The sequence below is a fragment of the Leptosomus discolor genome, chromosome 2 (genome assembly GCF_034619465.1).
Source record: "Leptosomus discolor isolate bLepDis1 chromosome 2, bLepDis1.hap2, whole genome shotgun sequence".
Lineage (NCBI taxonomy): Eukaryota > Metazoa > Chordata > Aves > Leptosomiformes > Leptosomidae > Leptosomus > Leptosomus discolor.
The window spans coordinates 33,529,030-33,548,167 of NC_141392.1; positions in this window are offsets into that span (position 1 = coordinate 33,529,030).

The window sequence follows — 19,138 nt, forward strand, 5'->3', positions numbered from 1 at the left end:
TTAAGGTTGCTACAGAAATTTCATAAACAAGAAGCTGCATAAAAAAATGGTAATTTGGGAAGGAGGAAAATGCTAATCTAATTTGGTATCAGTTCTATCTACAAAGGTAACATACAGGCTTATATTCATTCTGCCTAACTTTCAGGCCATGTCTGCTCATCTGAATTAGGATCCTATTTGCCTTAGATATGGTGGTGGTATTGTAGCAGAGAGAGGTATTTCCAGAAGCTGTCCCAGCCTCGAGTGGTGGGGGAGCCACTGTACTTTGGGGGTGACAATTTCCCCTGACAGGCAGGGAGTTCAAAGTGGGTTTCAGCTGAAGTGCGTCAGACTAGATCTTAAATTTGGGCACCTAGGCAATACAGCGTAATGTGATGGGGGTCTGTTCCAGCAGTATGAGAACAAATAGAAACGGGGGGGTACCTAAGCCCAAACATAGGCACTGCATGGCGATGTCGCCTTGCAGATAGGTGCAGCTTCAAGGCATAATGGCACAAAATAAGGCGTATGCTTTAAGGTATAATGCTACAGAATGACTTCAGCAAGCTGCAGAAAATCTTACCAGAACCTAATAAAAGAGTTATGTTGATAAGGAAAGAGTTACAATAAATAATGTAAACCAGGTCAGTAATATGGGCAGTCAGTTGATCCTTGTGGAAACTGTCCTAAGGGCACAGAGACACAGTTAGATGATGTACCAGGGAGGACTCTAGGACAGCTAATACTCTGCTAAAAAGTGACGCTCCAAAAGTCTTGCTGCAGAAGGAATGAAAATGACGTTACATGGAGAAACAGCAAGAGACAGACCCCACCATGTTTGGATTAACAATTCTGAGGGTGTCCAAAAGGGCTGGATCAAAGAAAGTGCGTGTGAGATAATGCTGAGGAACCCCTGTGCTGCACATTGGAAGCACGCTAAAAGATTCATTTTAAGGCCTGAAAAGCCTATTATGATTATCGCTTTTGTGGTACAAACCAGAGAGCCTTATCTTTTAATTTTGCATTAAGCTGCTAATGTCTATTATGTAAGCATACCAGATGCTTACACTAAGAAGGTTTCTTTCTAAAAGATTTCAAATTGTGAAGAATCTACCATCTCTTCCTTGCTTAAAGTGTTCCCTGTGGTTATTAATTTCATCTTTGTGGCTACCAACTATTTCATCATGTTACACATATTTCCTGCTGATTTAGAGATTAGTCTACTGATATCTTTCTTTCATATTCAGAAGTGGGTAAGTCTTCCTCATGTGGTATAATAATCAGACTTCTAGCCTTCTTTTGGGTAAGTTGGACACCTTACAGAAGTGTGTCAGGTCAATGTAACTGCCTTTAACCAAACCAGTAATTTTATTAGTAATTGGCTGATAAACCATGTCTTTTTCCCTATCGTAAACTAGTGAAGTAATTAGTATTAATTATCATTAATTATAACCTTCCTTACTTTTATACTTGTCTCATCCAGTATCAGCTTTTTCCTGACTTTTCACAGGGCTGTCGTCAGGCTGTTCATCCTAGCATTATCTGAATGATCCTCTTTACGCTTTTTAAAATACTTTCCAGTTGTTAGCTTTCTTCCAGACAGTGGAGGAGGCAAATCAAAGACATGGATGGAAAGTCTGTGGTAAGCATGCCACAGTTATTTCAGCATTTAAGGAGTTTAGCTAAAGAGCTCCTGTACAGTGCTTGGAAAAAAAGCCCATGGTTAGTCTGGTTGTGTCTCCTATTACACGGGTAGACAGTGACCTGTTCCTCACAGAGCAAGAGTGGGGAATCTCTGAATCTGCCATGAGAAGCTGAAAATGTACCCACAGTGTTGTATTGTGGCTGTGGATGAGCAGAGCCCTGTGGTTTCCCTTTAATTTTGATGGGGGCTGTCTTTGGGCTTCAGAAGGTCTCTAAAACTGAAGATGCCTGGCCTAAAGACAAATTCTTGCAAGTTACATTCATCTTAGGTGGAGCTTTGGTTTTGTTATTAAAGAAGCACAAATGACTTAGAAAATTGTCCAGTTTGCTGTTGGAAGCCTCCTGGGTACTGAATTTGAGTTCATGACTGTTGTGGGTAGGGATCTCCTGGTAAGGCTGCAGTGGTCAGTCCAGTTGAAAGGCAAGCATAACTCTTTTAGCACATGCTCCTCTTCCTCCTTAAGATAAAATCTGTATCTGGCAGGCACAGGGTGAGGTGATACTGTTTTATGGCTATACATCAAGTGCTTGATAGAAATCAGTTCAGAAAAATTTGCCTGGTATTACTCAAGATAAAAACCCTTATAACTGGTGTTATTGGCTGGGCGCAATGCTCAGCTTACACCCTCTGTTATATTTCCCAGAAAGACAGTGGATGTTACAGTCCAGTTAACTTTGTTTATTACAGGGAGAGGAAATAATTTACCAATTTTTTTCAGATTAATTTTGAGAATCTGCTGAAAAGGAAATGGTAGCAATACCATTCTCCCCATTTCTTGTGGATAACAGCAGATGTCAGGTTATTTTGTTTCTCTTCCCTGAACTTTCAAATGCAAGTTCATCTATTGAAGGATTTGACACCTGAGAAATAATCAGAATCAGATATGCAATAGTAGTCTAGCAGGTTGCAGTTTTCCTCAAGGAAGAAAAAAAAAAATACTGTGCTGTTTAAAATATTCCTCTGACTTTATGGACATCAGATAACAATCAAGAAACTTACTAATTCAGCTTGTAATACTACAGGAACCACTTCCAATATCATTGCCACTTTAATTCTTGCGGCACTAATGTTGATAAACATTAAAAAAAAAATGTTTTCAGTTTGTCAAAAGAAATAAGGATGCTGTAGTGGCAGAAATGCAGAAGATGCTAGTAACTCTTGTTTATAGACTCTCCATGGTGAGAGAGTCCATCCTATCTGCTTTAAGCACTCAGCTGAGTTATATGATAATTATACCTCTCTGCCAGTTGACTAGGTTTGGAATGTACATGGGTCATGGCGGTCATCCTGTCTTTTTGGACTGGGAATGACGTGTAGAACAGCTAGGTTCTTAATTTAGCCATCTCAGTTAAGTGACTGAAGTTAAGCGAGATGAATCCCAGGGCTTAAAACTTCCCAGCTTGGTGTCTTTGTGGGCAAAATGAAAGTGATTGAGAAGAATGCACTGATTCAACAAAGCTTGAATGAGATTTTTGATCAGGTTAATAGAAACATAGAATAATTTGTTGGAAAGGTACTCGAGATAATCTGATTGGCTGTCCCTCTGCTCAAAGAACAGCCAGCTGGGATCAGACTGCTCTAAGTCTTGTACAGGAAAGCTCTGAATATCTCCAGGGCTGGAGATTCCACACCAGATACAATTTTCTACCCTGCCCTGTGGCACAAATGTAAGCATCAGCCTGTGGCTCTGTGTGTGCCTCAGCCTTAGGTTGTATATTTCTTTGTCCTCAATGTCTGCGTGAAAATCAATGAAAGCAATAGCTTAGAGAGCAAGAATCAGATACAGCGTTTGAAAAATGTATCGGAGGCAAAAAGCTGCCTGTAAGTTCCAAGTATTTTTCAGTGAGAAGAGTTCCATGATGAAATTTTAAAATGCATCCTTACAGGCAACAGCTGACGATGGCTCCTAGTGCATGGTTTTGCTTTTAGTTACTAACTTAGTAGAGGTTAGGTCCTTGTACAAGTGTGTGTGTGTGTGTGTGCGCCCGTGTGTGTGTGCATGCAAAGGGTGGACAAAAAAAGCCAAAATCCCATTAAATTGGTTGTGACTGTGGTGGTCATCCATAGAATGTGATAAATGGTATCATGGTATGATTAAGAAATAAAACCAAACGTTTTTCCTTGAAGTTCCTCTACATTCAGATGATTTATATAAGAAAAACAGCTGAGTTGATGTAATAGGTGTACTTCTGAATTTGAACAGTGTGGGACATAGTTAAAACTAATTAAATGGATCAAAATTGGCACAGAGACAAAGTGTAAAAATAAATGTAATCACAAGGGAAAGATAATTCTAATTAAATTGTCAAGAAAAAAAGTCAATTAAAAAACCTTTGTATTTAAAAACAAGGAAAAGCATCTATGTAAAAGGCCTTGGAGAAGGTCATTAAAAAGTAACTAAAGCAGTGGAAAAACCTAAGTAGCAGAGATGGGTATCTGCAGTCCCAACTGCAGTGGGATCTGGTTAATCTGAAGTCTTTGGGATCTACTACTATTCAAATGAGTGAAAATTTGTGCAGCCACAATGTAGTAGTTCCTTCCATCCATGCACATGCATTCCTCAGATGAACTATCATTTGCTTTCAGTGAATATGAATATTTTGGTATAGGAAACTAATCAGTTAGTGATTTTTAAACTAGTACTTTAAAACATCAAAACTAAACCCAGAGTCCCCAGTGGCTACAGGAGATTACTAGCAAAGCTGTCCAGAAACATGTTGATAATAAAAATTGGGTAAAACTGTACAATGCATATAGTTTATTGCTATAAATAGTGCTGTTTCCAGACTAAGGTACATCATCAGTGAATTTGATGCTGTCTTAACCTGCCAGGAACAATGAATGCAAGGCTGCTGAGAGACTGAAGGAATCAAGGGGGTTTATATACAAGACTTAATTAAATAGATCACCTGATGACACCATTAGTCTGTTGACTTATGATGCTGTCTTCCATGTCTCAGACTTTTACATTTATGATGCGATACATATTGTGCCTTCCATTAACTGTTGTCTGGTGATGCTGCTCTTCCATTACCTGTCATGTCTGTCCCATAGTCATTCTTATGAGCTACTTTTTGTTTCTTTTTCATAATAATACGTGGGAGAGAATTTCTTGACTCCCTTCCTGCACTGGCCTCAAGGTGTTTTAGGTAGCTGATGTGCTTCTAAATCTTCTGTGCAGTCCTAGTGTTAGAAAGTCAGCCTAAACCCTGGAAACATTAACTGCATGTTTAAGGCTTTAGATCAGCAGATCAACTGGTGGAAAATTTTTTTTAAAATTATCTTTCTTTTTCTTATTATTTTTAAAACCTGGCAGGCCTGGAGTCATGGAGCACTGTCGCTAGAGAGTGGCAAGTGCTCCTCTGGGCCAGTTGATGTGTACAGCTGCAAGGATGGGTGGCCCCTCTCTGAGGGGTATAAATGCCTCTGCCATCCCAACAAATAATTACAAAAATGGGGAGAAGAATACACCAGCCTGGGGCTCAGGTAGTTCGCTTATCTAAAAGTGCCTTGAAGTTTGCAGAACACCTCTTGAAAATGAGGCCGGGACACTGATTTCCGTAGCAGTTGGCATCACATCCGTATTTAGACCTCTTCCTTGTTCTCACTTTCCACTTTTCTTTAGCTTGCTGTCAGGCATTTCCTCTGCCCGATTTTCTTCTGTCACATACTGCAGTGTCCATGTTTGCTACAGATGTGGGAAGCAGTAGTTAAACCTTTCCCTCCCCCCACTCCCCTTTTTGGTCTGTCTGCAAATAATGATGCCATTATCTTTCAGCAGCAGGATTGGATAGCATTTAGGTATCTCCATTCATTCAGTACATCAGTCAAACCAGCCAAAGAATATATTAGATAGAATCACAACTTTATCTGTCCAATACATAATATACCAATGTAGCACAAGAAGGGCTGCTCAAATTGATTGAATTGGGTTTTCCTATAGTGCTGCTTTGTGTATAGTGGGAAATATAACTGTATCAAACAATCTACAGGAACAGCAGCCACAGTGTGACTAATCACAGCAATACTAATACTGAATAATCTCAGGAAACTTGAACAGGAGGATCAATGTTCCACTCACTTCGTATAAATGGCCTATATTATAAAAGCCAGCAGATAAAGGTTAGATACTGCTACATTTAGAGCCTAGCTTGTATGCTAAAGGTGGGGAGTTTCAAGCACAAAGCCAGTGCTTGCAAGTGTCCTCAGATCTAAGTGACTAAAGCCACCAATACAGATGTCAGCCACGTTAAAATAAATAAATCAAAGTCTTCTGACTGTTTCACAGTATTTCTTAAACAGCAATCTCTGCGTAAATTTTTCCATTCTGAAATTTGTGCATCCAACCCTTTAAAACAGCAAGTTAGTCGCCTAGGCCAACCGCAGCAAAGTGTTTGCAGCCTTTGTGGTGATGTGAGATTGCCAACATTAGCCTTCAGAGAAAAAAAAGAAATTAAAAAATCATAGAAATAAAAAAATCATAGAAATAAAGCCCAGGGAAGCATGAAGTAGGAGCTTTTGCTAGGAAAAACTTTCAGCTGAAGAGAGCTCATTTTTGAGCTTCCTCTCATGGTATGGAATAAAGGGCTTGCACAATTTCCTTTTCCAGGTCCTGCACTGCCAGACCTGGTGGCTTTGATGCACTTTAGCTCAGACAGGAGGGAAAAGAGCTTCAGGGATTCACTTCCCTGAGGGAGATGGTGTTTGGCACAGTGAGAGAAGAGGGCAAGGAGCAGTGACCTGAAGAACATTTGTTCATCTCCCAGCCACTGCTGCATTTTTGGTATGCTGTTCTCACCTGTGCTTCCACTACAGTTTGAGTGGTTAGTGATAGGGCATTTCTGTTCAGGGATATCAGCTGTTTAGAAGGTCAGTTCTTTGGGTTTTTTGTTTGTTGGTTGGTTTTACTTTTTTTTTCTTCTCCTTTAAGCTCTAAATAAAGCTAACTCCCAAGTAATGCTAATTCCTCCTCTGTTCTAATTCTCAGGCTGTTTCATTCCTTGCGTACTGGCTTCTCCGAAGAGCTGTGCCAAGGCAGTGCTGTAGTGGGACCTGTGTTTTACTCTGCTTTTTCCCCTTTTCCAGCATGCTAAAAATCACACTGATAACAACTTTCTGATTTAGACCCTTGTTGACTCAAAGAGAGATGGGATTATTTATAATCAGAGGGGATCAGGTTTTCATCAGTATAGATGGATGCATGTTTTAGAGCATTCACCTTTAAGGTATCCAGAATACAATCTGCTTGATTCTCTGTGGATTATAAATTTCTAGAGTTGGGCTTCTTTGTTGTTCTTGTCTGCTGAGGAAAGCTTTATGATCACTATTACATTATCTTGTGTGTAGTACTGTGGAACTGGGACCCTTCTTCCTATCAGGAAGCCTTTTCTTTACTTTCATACCAGTAAAGTGATTCTTAGTCCAGGGTTCATCCCTAATAAGCAACTGGAGAGTTGCACCTGAACTAAGAAATATTTTTCCCCTCTGTGTGCCCTAAGCTTCAGAATATCAAGGAGCCTACATGCTTTGAATCTAAGACAGAGCTTACAGTGTAACAGCTTTTTTATCACCTTCTATCAAGCAAAAAAGCCTCCAGGTGGATTAAGCTGTGTGTGTAAGAAGCTTACAAGGTAGCAGGTGTCAAGTCCCAGTAAAGGTCATTCCATTAGGGCTATTCTCTTCTCAGACACAGCTTTCCTAGTGGACTTCTGTAAAACTGCCACTGAGACATTGGTACGCTGCTTTACAGAGCAGGGATGTTCAGCAAAATGCTGAAGCGTGCACAGCATGTTTGCCCAGGGATTTTAGGCTGAAGTCTAGCTTTTAGAGTGCGGCCCAGATAAAATGCAGTGGCACCACTAGAGACCGGTAGCAGGGTAGGAAAAATGGCTTCCCAAGTTTTCCAGTACAGCCACCCAAAAAGTCCAGATTAGGTGGACAGGGTGTCGACAGTATACTGCAGAAGGAGTAAATTGTTAAAAAGAATTAAAAATCAAAATCCTTACTGTATTATGATTGAGAGCCTGGAATGAACTTGAAAGACACTTGATGCATCCCAGTGTCTATTGTTTCTAGATCAAAAGAGAAGGACTTGCTATAAAAATGAGTAAAAATCATGTGACAACTCATTCTGCCAGACATTTCAAGGCATGAGCAGGCAGCATTCAGTCAGCGCTCTTGGATCATATTTCTGATTGTATCTTCACAAAAACAAGGATCAGAAACAGAATTTCCTTTTCTCCCCACCCCCACCCCCCACCCCTGCAGTGGGAATGATGTAACACGAGGAGCTCTAGCCATACACATAAGCCTTTCTTGCCCAGACTGCACTGTGTAGCTTTGCCCCTAGCTGTAGGCTTACTGGGGGGTTGAGCAGGAGGTGAAGGGTGGAAGAGGACAGCAAGGCACGATGATACTTTCAACATTTGATAAATCTGCTTTGACTGACATCTTGGGGAGGAGCAATTTGGAAAGCTTAGTCAAACTTGTGCTATTTCAAAGCATGCTGTCTGAAATCTTGCATGCCTGCTTAAAAATTAAGGCAGAAGTAGTGACTTGAAGCAGAAAACCATCCTTCAAAAAATGGAACTAGCCTTATAGAAACCAGGCTATACTGCAGGAAAGAAATGGTGAGAAATCCAATCAGATGTGCACAAACAACAATGAATTCAAAGTTTCAAAGTATCTGTGAAGGAGAGAGCCTGCCAGACAATTATGAAGGTTAAGGATATCGCAGAGAAGTCAAATGATTTTGCAGCTTCTGTCTTCACTTCAAATATCTTGAGCAAATACTTACTTTTCAGCCAATAAAGATGAGCCATTCATCGATTGACATGTCAATAGAAGTAAATGTTACAACCAGCTAATAAATCAAAGGGCAGGAGTTGTGAAGGATCTTAAAATAGAGTGGCTGAACCGCTGGGGGAAAAGTGCCGTCTTTGCTGAAATAATCTCTTATACCAGAAGACAAAGAATGATGCAGGTTTGTAATTTAGGTAGGCTTCAGTAGAGATTCAGGGAATTTCATGATAGTAAGCATTGCTTTGGTACCTGAGAAATTGGTTGAACTAACGTTAAAGACCATGTTCTAAAAAATATAGATGGTCAAGATACTAGTTCCAGTTGGCATAGTTTCTGCAGATTTAGTGTGGTTAGAAAAGATTCTCTTGACAAGTTATTTGGGTTTCAGAAAATCTTTGACCAGCCAGAAGCTTTACTGCAAGTTTTGTAATGGGCTTTTCTCAAAGTGAGAAGCTCAGTGGTGTGAGTGATAACAAGTTATTGAACTCAGCTGATCCAACAGCAATTGCCTGTGTACATGCCCTTAGCCTGCAGCAATGGTGAGGAACTTTGAATTACCTATATCCTCTTTCATAGGAATTGTGCAACTGTGCTTGTTTTTGTAGAATGGTATAGAAGAGATGAGTTGAGCATTCCTGTTTACCTTTCCACAAAAACGAGAACCAAAAGTTACTTCAGAAAATGAGAGGAGATTGAAAAGGGTTGAAAGAGGTACTTTATAGGCAACATGTAAGTAACCTGGTAGAAATTGGTGGTACGAATCCTCACAGGCTTAATTTCTAGGTCAGAATAAGACATCTCTGTGTAGAATGAAGGCTTGCACATTCACACTAGGTGGAGGTAAAAAAAAATGCTGAGGGCAAACATACCTTCAGGCTTTGGAACAAAAACCATGCTCTGAATAGGGGGATAAGGAAGAAACTTCCCAAGTGCAGTGGCTAGGCCCTAGCTGCTCGCTGGAGGATTTGCTTTGCTTAACCACTGAAGATTTTTATATTGGCTACTGTGGGAGATCCCTGCTAGACGAGTCTGATCCAATATGACAATTCTGTGTTTTTTTTCTAGTGTGATATAATGACTATAAGTTGAATCATACATTAGATCATGGCATCATGGTGGACTTCTCGTGGTTGCTGAACTGGCATTTCAGTAGCTCTGCTGGCTCCTATACTTGCTAAATTCTGAAGTCTCTGTTGATTTGGTGGTGCAATTTTTCATGTTTCTTATAATCACACTCTTCATGTTGATCCTACTTGGCAAAAGATAGTGAGCTTTGAAGGCTGGCTTGAAAACTGTGAACTCTGAAGATCTTTTGCCTTTTTTTCGCGTTAAATATTTAATCTCCCAGCCTGGAATTATTCATTGGATTAATGTGTGAGCTGCTCCCTTTGGAAAGAGACTGGCTGTGAGGACTTTCCCTGTATTTCTTCTTGAAAGGAGACCATTTGTGTTAGGAGCCACTGTTCTTGCAGCACGGCTGGCTTTGAGACAGCGTTTTCTCTGGAGAGAGACTCTTTGGTTGGGAGCAGCTGCCGCTGGCAAGCCCGGCTGGAAGAGATCTTGTCCCCTGTGGTTTGGGCTGAGTGAAGACCCTGTTGCAGGGAAATGCTGCTGCTGGAGCAGGGCCAGAGTGGAGTGAGCAAGAGTGGGAGACTCTCCTAGAAAGAGCAGCTTCCGTCTGCTCCTGTGGCAGGCTGACGCAGGCCTGCCTGTTTCTGGTGTCTTAAACCAAGTTGGGCTCCGCAACCAAGGGCAGTGGGCTCCTGGAGCTGGTGGCACCTCTCTGGGGACAGATCTGATTGCTGGGATTTGCAATAAAGGCTTTGTGTGTGTCAAGTGTTTGTTTACATTGCCTAATGATGATTTGTATTGCACTTGGAGTATGTTTGATTTAGTTTAGCCACTGTTATTGTGTTTAATATTTTAATGTGTATATAATAAACACAATGAAACCTGCACAAATCTCCACCTCCTTAGGGAACCACTTTAAGGGATCCCTGGGCTTTCCTCTGCAGTTTCGTCTGACCTTTAGTAAAAGACGCCCTCAGCCAGGCTACTGATTTTTGCTGCTCCTGTGGGTGGACTGCCTAAGACAGGTTTCAGTCTGTTTCACTAATAATAATTTGTTTTTCCTCTGTGTGCATGCATATTGGTGTGCGTGATCTGGCTGTTGATTTTTACTCAGGTGGTCCTGTTTTATTCTGCTTTGGGCCACTCATCAGTAGCAATGTATTTCAATTATTTCCTTTTGCCAATTCCTTTTAAGAGAGAGGATATATCTAATATACACAGTATGGTGTTAGCTAATACACATTTTCTTTAGCATTCTTGGTGCTGTTGTTAATTATTTCACCTTCTCTCCATTTTTTGCCATTTTAGCTTTCAGTGAATGTTTTGTATTATTGTGGGTGGTACACATCTGGAACTTAAAAACAATTTTACTTCTAGCACAATCAACTTCTTTTGTGTTTTATAAGTACAAAGCAGTGCCTAGAAATTCAAACTTAGTTATAGTGGCTAGCACAATAAAAATCTATGAACAGTAAAAGAAAATACCTTCCTGTTATGCCTTACAAGTTATCTGCACAGAAAGAAGTTAATATGCTCCTAATTAGATAGGAAGGGAAACCAAAGAACAAGTAGCTACCTATTCACAGCTAATTTTAGGCTTTTGTGTAGCAATGCAGCCATAGAGAGACTGATGTACCTGTGTAGGGCCCTGGAGGGTGTGTCGGCTTAAGTGAGATGCTGAGCCCTGTGGCAGAGGGCTATAGGCAGCAGCTGAAGTGGCACTCAAAGTCCCAGTCACCTTCTGGAAGCGCTGCTCAGATCCTGGGATTGAAGCAGAGTATTTCAGAGTACTACGTTGAAGATCTGACTCTTAACTGTAAAATTATGCTCACTTTTCTGTTTCCTGTAACATTGACCTGCATCCCCATTGCGTTTAATTTAGTTTTTAATTTACTCCTGGTATCTGTTCTAGTCAGCTGAGCCTTTGTTGGTTAGAAAGCACCAGTCTTGTTCTGCCAATGCAAACTAAACAGAATTCTTTTTTTTTTTTTTTTCCACACATGGATATATTTGGAGGTGTTGGAAAATGTGCAGCAGAAAACAAATCGCCAGCTATTTCACAATCTGTCTTTTAGTTGAGTTTAGTTAAAGGAATTATTCTGGAGGCAGGAAAAAATATCTTTATCATGGTGATGGTTTTAATTCTAAATAATCTATGGTATATATGGATATTTGTTTCAGCTTCTCTACAGCCACATGTTGGGGCTTGCTGATTTGCAGGAAGACCAGCACCCCTGCTCTTGCTGAAGTAACCAGAAATTGGGAATTTTGGTAACTCCAGAAATACAGGCATTGATATAGGAGCCTGCAAACGTTCTTGAGCATCTAATACTAGCTATGCATTTAATTATTTTTTTTTAAAAGAAAGAAAGAAAGAAAATGCTTTGGCAATAGCTGTTGTGAGTCACATTATAGCTGTGAATGTGTTTTGTGCCAGTGAAGAAGGCAGCCAGGAGAGAGTCTGAACAGTAAAACACCCTCACTGGTTCTGCGCTGTCTGCAGAGGCACTGCATAACCACTTACCTGCTCCTCCCAATGACAGTCAAAAATGGGGCACAGGAAGGGGGAATTGATTGTGATATGCATATATACATATGAACATGCAGGTATTTCCACATGAATGAAGCCATAGTGCTTACTAGAGCTGCATACACTGTCCCAAGCTAGATTAAAAATGAGTTTGCACATATTTTCTGTCAGGATCATTTCATTTGGAAGAATAGGGCTTGAACATAGGAACAATACACAAAACAAATCCATTCCCTGAGCTTCATTCCCTCCCTTGTTTCTCCAGCTGAAACCCAGTGAATCTCACCTGTAAATTTATAATCAAGAGCAGGTCTTGTCAGCTCACTGGAGCTAGAGGTATAGAACCATTGTGTCATTATTGTCTGACTTCAGTGTGTCATCTTGTAGTATCCAAATAAAAGGTTGAGTTTGAAGTGCATCTTTGAAGATCTTGCTATTTGCTACGTGAAGTGATAACATTAACTCAAAATGTTTTAATCTATTTAAAAAAAGCAGAAATGAGCATACAAGTACCTGTTTAATGAACAACCACTGACCAGACTTGAGAGCAAGGTTGGTCTTGAGTGTATTCAAGGTTCAGGTTAGACCTTCTGGACATCTGTAATCCCAGCACACTGCATAAATTATTTCTGTTTAGCAAGAATAATATGTGCAAAGAGACTGTGTCTCAGGTAGGAGGTAGGTGCATCATTTTGCATCCTTTGCTACTTCCTCAGTGCCAGCTGGGGTATTGATTATTTGTATATCATTTGAATCCAAATTCTCATATAAATGTTTTCACACACAAACACCCACACACACATGAGGCACTTGGCTCAAGATTTTCAAGAGCCCACCATGAGTTTAGAGACTAACTGAAGCATCTATTGGAAGACCTGATTTTTCAGGACATGCTGTACAGCCCATGCCCCTCATTCTAGACGGCCAAACTTCATCCGCTCAATGCAATTGTTTTCTTTTGACAGAAGGACTCGGAATCCCACCAAAAAAAATGTGTTTTCCTTGTAGAAATGAGGACCCAACTAAGTATTTTGTCATGGTTGGTGACACTGATAAGAAAAAAAATCTGCAAACCATAAGATGCTATCAGAAATTACCTCCTTTTTTTCCCCTCTAACACATGTTAAATTAGCCAATAAGCCTTGAAGCTCTGCATACCTGATGATTAATTTATGTTATTTTGTGTTTAAAAAAAAAAGGTTCTATCATGCTAGATTTACAGCATTGCAGAGTTTCACAATGTTGCAATGCTGTCTTCAATTCAGCCGCTTCATATTGAAATTTCACACACAATAATTGGCTGACCTTCACAGCTATGGCAGAAACTAATTAAAGCTGTAAGGCTTTGCTAGCTATGCTTTTGTGTGAAATGTGAAGTTTGGTGATAATGAAATATGGGGTGCAGATGTTATTGTCTCAGATAGTCTGTGCCCTTGGTTCACACTAATGAAGAACAGCAATTATTAAACAAAAAGTATTTTCAACCATTAATTATTTGTGTTTTGATAGACTAAATGTCCCAGCAGCAGCTCCTTCTTCTACTTCACTTCTTCAAAAAGTCATTTAATGTCATTTTACAAGCTAATGGGAGGGTCCCCAGGATGCTGCATGAGACTTTTACTGTATTTGGAGGATTCATTTTAGACTCATTCTGTGGTGCATTGCACAAGATGCTGTACTACAAATAAATGAATGTTTTAGATGGGATGATGTTAAAGTTTGGGATTTCATTCCTCTGGACAGAATCTGTGAATAATGCAGTCATTATTCCTGTTGTTACATTCATAAAGCAGACAGAGAGGGTACATGCAATGGGCTTTTATGGTGGATGGAAAAGGGATGTGTCCTGCAGTCCGTCTTTTTTACCCCTTTAGCTGAGTCCTCTGTGATCTGACTTACTTGAGCTGCAGTAGAAGTCAATTTTTAGTTATGGTTGATTGACAAAGCTGTTCAGTTGTCCTCTCATTCCCTAGCATGGTTGTTGGGAGAAAAATTTTGGTTTTCCCCACTGAGTTGAAATGTGGACTGTGCCTACATACCTATATCTTTGTCTGTTATGCTTGTGTGCTTAGTACTGTAGTTCCGTGAATTTGGAACAGCATTGACTGAAGTGGTTAAGGACCACTGTGATTTGTGTCCTCTCCATTGCTTTCCATTCATTCTTTGCTTTCCCTATCCTTATTGTCAGTCCTTGCCTGTGTCATTGCCCCAGTCCTGTGTGAGTTTTGTGAATAACCAGTTCTCCTTCTATCTGCTGAAGTGATCTGTTTGATGCCAACATGGTGTGACCCTGTTCCTCTAGAAGGTTACTATCTGCTCAGATTAGCTGGAAGGAGGACCTCACACTTCTCGGAGACCCAGCCGGCCTAGTCGCAGATGTGGGAAAATAAGGCTTCTTCAGTTTACACGTGATTCACTTTTTCAGTGTTGAGAGTTGTTGAGTTTGGGCTTGCTGCTGGGGTTTTTTTTGAAGGGAGGTGGAGTATGGAGGGTGTTGGGTGAGTGATGGCAGTGTGCTTTGGTTGTTCATTTTGTGGGTTTGTTTTTGAGGGTCCCAAGGAGCACTCTCGTCCTTCTCCAGTCTGTGATGTTGCATGCAATGGCTTCCATGACCATTGCAAGGAGCAGTGATATGTCTAGCAAGCTGAAGGGGAAGATGTGCGGCTTGAGATGACAGGATGCCTGCAGCTGACATGTACATGTGACAGCCTGCGCTGCAGTCCTGAATACTGTGACTTGACACAGGTGTATTGTATTAGTGAGATGCTAAAAGCGCGAACACAATGAAAATCTGGGAACTACCATTAGAAAGCGTGGCTGTTCCCCTTACTGAAGAGACTGCTTGGGATTTTCAAAAACAATTAAAAGGACTTCAGTGATAATTCCTATGGTATTTCTGAGAAACTGGACTACTCCTGTGAAAAACCCAACCTGGATATTGAGCAGCAGAGGTTTTTGATTAGAGTGGCTTTTTGCAGGGACAAATTATATGAATATTTGCTGGGTTACCTTGATACTGTCACTGTTCCTGTGTTCTTGGCATCTGAAACATCAACTCTTAAGTGATGAAATACATGCAGTGATATTAAAAGATTAAACTGTTGTTATGGAGATACCATTACATTTTTGTCCATGCTTGGAAATAGATGAATATTTTTCTGCCTGACAGCCACGATCATACAGAAGGATAATTCTTTACAGAAACAATTAGTTCAGGGCACTCCTTTGGATAAACATGCCATTGTGGTATTGTGGATGACGGTATAAGAAGATAACATATCTGCATGCTACATTCGTATGCATCTTGAATAGATACTGTTACCTGTATCTCAAAAAGACAGAAAGAAAACTAAAACAGAATTAGAGACTTCTTAGCCCTCCTAACATGACTGGTTTCCAGGAGCTGCTCTGTTTGATGTTTTCTGAATAAGGCTCTCTGTAAATCTTAGCACTTTAAATACCTAAATATCTTCAGATTTCTACCACTGTTCCTCAATTGGGAGTTTTGCATTCCCCCAACTAAAACAGCAACTTGCTCAGGATTGTCAGTGATGGTGTTGACTAGCTTTCCCTGCCCCAGGAGACCTCTGCTTGGAGTTTGTGCCAGAGAGAGTCCAGAAATGGTGTTAGGTTAATTCACATCCTGGTGCATGTGGCCAACTTGGCTCCCAAAGATAAATCCTGGTCTTGAGCGTCAGTGCAGGCTGCCCTCTAAATCACGGAGGGCTTTCCACATCCAAGCATACAGGATGGGTCTGTGCGTTGTCCAAAGGCTGCCTGCAGAGCAGAGCTGGATGTGGAGGGTGTGTGTCCTGCTGACCCAGCCATGACAGCAGCCACCCTGTGGCTGCCCTTCCAATGTCACTGTTGGCTGCCGAGGGTTTCAGATATCTTGTCTTGTGTATATGCATATGGTGTCCTGTATATGCATTTAATATTTTATATAGACCTTGAAATGTATGCATATAAAACAGAGGGAGTATCAGCAGCCAGTGGCCATAATTAAGAGTGCAAGACAAAGGAACAATATATATTTATATTAAAAAAAATGTTAATATAAACCAGAAGTTTTCTAGGCTTTTTTGCTCATGTCCATTCCAAATTTACCATTATCTTTGGTGGCATCTTAGCTGTAGCAATTTCCTTGCTGAATGTGTAGCACACACATGGAAAAGTACAAAGCTAAACATGGGGCGGGTAGGGGGGTACGTGTGCATGCGTGTGTCTGCACACACGTGCATGCAAATTACACAAAAAGAGAGTTTCCTATTAGTTTCACTTTACAGCTTGTGATGTTTACTGTGACAAATTTCAGTAAGAGCGGATTTTGTATGCTGATTTATTTGTGAAGCCAACTGTATGACATTAATATATTGCGTATTTTTTGAGTGGCCTGCTTTTTGTCACTTTTTAAAGAGCTCCTGACCTAGTAGGGTGAAGTTAAATGAGTCATCTCTTGCACTTGAAGTACAAAAGCTTTAGTTTTATCTGAACGGTATTGAAACTATAGCAGGAAGATGAAATTCAGTGCTCCTGATGCAATCTGACAAACATGTGGAACACAATTGCTTGTAGTAGTGGTGTTTACAAGGTGCAGAGATGTCAGTGTACAGGGTAGGGAGGTGAGGACTTACAGTTTGGTGGAAAGGATATTCCCTGTGATGTAAATATGTTAGCAAGCAGGACTGTAATAAAGCAAAACTAATGAAAGACCAACAAAACACTAATCTACTCCTGGTAAATAAAGCTTTTTAAAAAAACTCAACCAAAACCCAAACGCAGAACTGCAAAGAATTTATTTCCAACAGTTTGGCAAGCATGGTACTTTACTATGTTACTGTTGTCTTTCTGTCAGTATATATAAATCTATGTGTGCAAATTTATTAGATACATGCTTTGTCTTTCTCATGTACAAAAAGAAATGAGAAACAGCGTGTAACTAGTTGCTTCCGATGATGCAAATTTCAGCGCTTTTAAATAATTCCCTGGATTCCTTCTCTGTTTGGTAACGTGTTGGCCCATATCAGGGCTGTGGAAGCATATGAACGTGGGGCTGAAATCGATGGATCACCTCTGTTAGTGGAACTCTTTTGAGTACTTGATCTGTAAGACTCACAACTTCTCTTTCTTGGAGCGTTTCGACAATTCCAGAGTTAAGTAGTAGTATCTTCAGAAAGCTCTATTGTGAGGCTGAAGTTTAGTAATTGACACCAATAACATAACAACATTAAATCATCCAGCTTTTTTTATAGTGGATAAGCCAATCTGCTTGTAAATATATTAAAGGATAGTGTGTAGGTGGCAGAAGAATTATGCTACAATTTTAACAGCTAATAAATCTTTATTTAAGCAAGGGACCGCTAAAATTTAATTAGGCATATAAAAGCAGAGAACATTCTAAGGGTAAAAATATTCCAGTTCTCACAAGAAAAGACATCTGCTTCATGGAAAAAGAGTAAGTTAAAGTGTACTCTTCTGTTACTATGTCAATAGAAAAGCTTTCGTAAGGGGTTGTGGGGGGCTAAGTTGAAAAAACGAGGAAAAAAGAGTAGAAGAAAAGACTTTTCTCAGGCTGTGCACGTGGGTCTAAAAAGAGTACTGTCCAGTTAGTAATCTTCCCTGCTCTGCTTGTGAGTGTTATTGCCACCACAACATCTCTCTGCTTCCTGAAGGACAGCCCTGTGGAAATACCATCGCACAACATGGTTGCTTGTGCTCTGCAGCCAGGCCTCTGTACTTTGGTGAGTGGAAGCCTTTTTTAGTATTAGCTGCAATGCCTTAGAGAGGGGTGCTGCTCATGTAAACCTTTGTGCACATCATGAAATAAATTGTGAGTGGCATGAAAAGTCGGACTAAGTCATTTTGGAAGATGAAAATGACATTAGACAACTCATTGCTCTTGGCGGGTTTGCTCATGTGCCGGCCACTGTTCTAGTAGGTAGTTGGAAAAAAAGAGGAATTTCTGATTTTTACAGGTGACATAAGTTGCTTCTCTGGTGAGTGCAGTGTCACCATGGCTGTGAAAATAAAGCACCTCTTTCTGGCTCAGCATTACCAATGTCTGGAGAAAAATCCTTGAGTTCTTGTTGGTTCGTGGAAAAAAGTGGTAAAACTACATGGCCTACTAAGAGGTCTCTTAAATTTACAGGTCTGTATGAAGTTACAAGCAAAATCCCTCTGTACACTGCATTTTTCACTAAGTTCTGTCACTCGTGGAAGTTGTCTTGGGTTTCACTGCTGTCCAAGCTGAAAACCCAGGCAGCGCAGGCTGCTCCTCTGCTCTGGTGCCGACTGTGTGCGTAGCAACCTCTGCTTTCTGGGCAGAAGCATGGTCAGTTGGTCAGTGAACCGCAGATGTAGGTTATTATTATATAGATTGTTCATATGCTTCACTGTGAGCATTGAAGAGTCTGTGGAGAGACGATAGAGGCTGCTTTTGTATCGCCTAGGATAAACGTCTCCTCACTTGGGTGTGCTGATTACCTGAAATGCTGTCACTGAGCAGAGCTTTGTACAGTGGAGCGCTGAGCTAACCCCAGGGGCTTCGCTTGCTTTCATAACATAATTGTTAAATAACGAATACTCTTTCATTTTGCCCAACTAGGACACAGTCTTTATTTGACCTTTCCTACTCTTCCTGTTATACTAGCCCCTAAGCCTTTTCTGAATCTTTTTGTAGCCACCACGAGATGCTCCACAGGGTGCAGACACAGCTACATGGTGTAACAAATTGTCTGGGTAAATTGCTGAATCTATACTGGAGATTTTGAAAAGCAGTTTATACAAATATCTGTCAGAAATAACACGGTGCAGCTCGTCCTGCTTTAAGGGCGGGAGATACAATGTAAATGACCTTTTAATTAAGGTCACCCTGTTTTCTGCATTTATTTGATTTATGCTAAAACCCTCTGAGGACAAACTCTTATTTCAATGGAATATATTTTAAGCCTGTGTTTTGCCAAGTGAGGGGTACCAGAATGACATAGTGCATGTTGTCTAAAAGGCCGCCTTCTCAGCAAGGGATGTGTTTGTGTTGCTGCCCATTCATCTTT